The sequence below is a fragment of the Amphimedon queenslandica genome, unplaced genomic scaffold (assembly GCF_000090795.2).
Source record: "Amphimedon queenslandica unplaced genomic scaffold, v1.1 AMPQUscaffold_10746, whole genome shotgun sequence".
Taxonomy (NCBI): domain Eukaryota; kingdom Metazoa; phylum Porifera; class Demospongiae; order Haplosclerida; family Niphatidae; genus Amphimedon; species Amphimedon queenslandica.
The window spans coordinates 1-1,902 of NW_003549002.1; the positions used below are offsets into that span (position 1 = coordinate 1).

General features: G+C 34.1%; 1 long non-coding RNA gene across 1 annotated transcript; it reads left to right on the forward strand.

Annotated features, from left to right (window-relative positions):
* The first annotated feature begins 626 nt into the window (after positions 1–626).
* Positions 627–1,902, forward strand: LOC109589903 (uncharacterized). The gene is made up of 3 exons (XR_002189004.1): positions 627–861; positions 909–989; positions 1,604–1,902. It is a non-coding gene; the product is annotated as an uncharacterized LOC109589903 (long non-coding RNA).

Below are 1,902 nucleotides of genomic sequence, written 5' to 3' on the forward strand. Positions count from 1 at the left end.
TATTTGCAAGGTAAATATTGTATCCACTCTCTACCATATGTACATGTATATCTCTCTCCATGCATACATACTTATCTGTTGAGTATTAAATTTTATAATTTTGACAGAAATTATTTTACTTTTTGCTTTTTAGCTCATAAGGACATCAGAGAGAGAGAGAGGGAGGGATCTCAGCTTTTATTTCATGTGCTCCTCCTATTAGCTATACTGCATGGACAGTATTACCTCAATTTGTCTTCATAACATTGTCCATTAATTGATACATGTACATGTACATGTGTATTTATAGTCATTTTCAGTTAATGATACATGTACATGTACTGCATGTTTTTTGTTTTCTTGCTTTTAGCTGCTTCATTGTAGTTAACTTATTAATTTGCTAACTTGATTCGTACACTTTACTAATCCATGAAAACTGTACCTAAGCAGTGGCACACACAATTATAAGGAAAAGTGATAGAAAAACAGGAAACATTTCCTATCACCATGTACATATGTATTTTTCTCTCCATTTTCTCATTTCTTTACTTGTTTCTTTTCTTTCTTCCCTTTCTTCTTTCTATTTTTCTTCCCTCCTTTTCCCTCCTCCCCCTCATTCTATTCCTTTACTTCTTTCCTTTCTCTATGTATATCTCTCCCTCCCTCTCTTTCTATTATAGTCTCTCCTATATGTTAGGAAGGTTTGAGTCTCTTCATTATCTTCTCTTTGATGTCCTCCTCTTAATTAAATGAATGAGAGCTGACATCCTCCGGAAAGGAACAGTATTGGTCCTCTAGTATCTCTTGTATTGAAGAACCAGGAGACCACATGTGACGGCCAACCTCTCCCTCGTCCCTCAAGATCCCCTCGTGACCATACAAGTGAGAGATCATGTGACCTTTGATGATAGTCATGTGATGTTGTGTAGGTAAGGATGAGGAGTGGGTGGAGTGAGGGGAGGTGTGGTGAGAAAGGAAGTTGTAATGATGAAAGCTATCCTACCTCCTGAGTAAGAATATTAATGTGTCTTTTGATAAATAGGTTAAGTTTATGTGTGTGACCTAATATTTTTGTTAATTTTGTTATTTTTTGTTAATAATTTGAGCTGTTTCCAACTAATATTTTTTGAGTTATGAGCATTTTTAGAAATAAGCCAATTTTTGAAAAATACCCAAGGCTATATATATATATAGCCCATGCTTTTTTGTAAAAAATGGCTCCGAAATCTTTATTACATTTCCTGATACATATTGATATACTGATGCTGTGTAGAAATTTAGAACTGTTTCTGACAAATAATTTTCGAGTTATGAGCATTTTTAGAAATAGGCCAATTTTTGATAAATACCCAAGGCTATAGGTCATGCATTTTTGTAAAAATGGCTCCGAAATCACCCCCCATTTTTATTACATTTCCTGATACACATTGATGTCCTTATGCTGTGTAGAAAATTTGAACTGTTTCCGACAAGTAATTTTCAAGTTATTTTCAAAAATTTTCTAGGCTTAAAATTTCGTGAATAATGAAATTTATGGAGAAATTTTAAATTCCGTGATAAATATTTTCGTGATTTAATTTTAATAATAATAATGACCACGCCTTATTTAATTAAAACATGGCAGATTCAATGTTTGAGACGGACTCTTGTGTCAAAGGGCACCATGTCTACAAATCAGTGTGGACACCAGTGATGGGGAAGATCATCATCTTTGACCTAGGCAGTATGCTTAAAATAGCAATACAGAGTAACAGAGACGTCAGCTTGACCGAGAACACGTCTTGACACGAGGGCACATTTATTAGTAAGGCATGGTTAACCATGCCTCTAAATTAATATTAATTTTCAGGGGTTTAATTTTTCGTGATGCAAACAGTGATCACGAAAATTCGAAAATTTATTCCTCACGAAATTTTTTGGCTA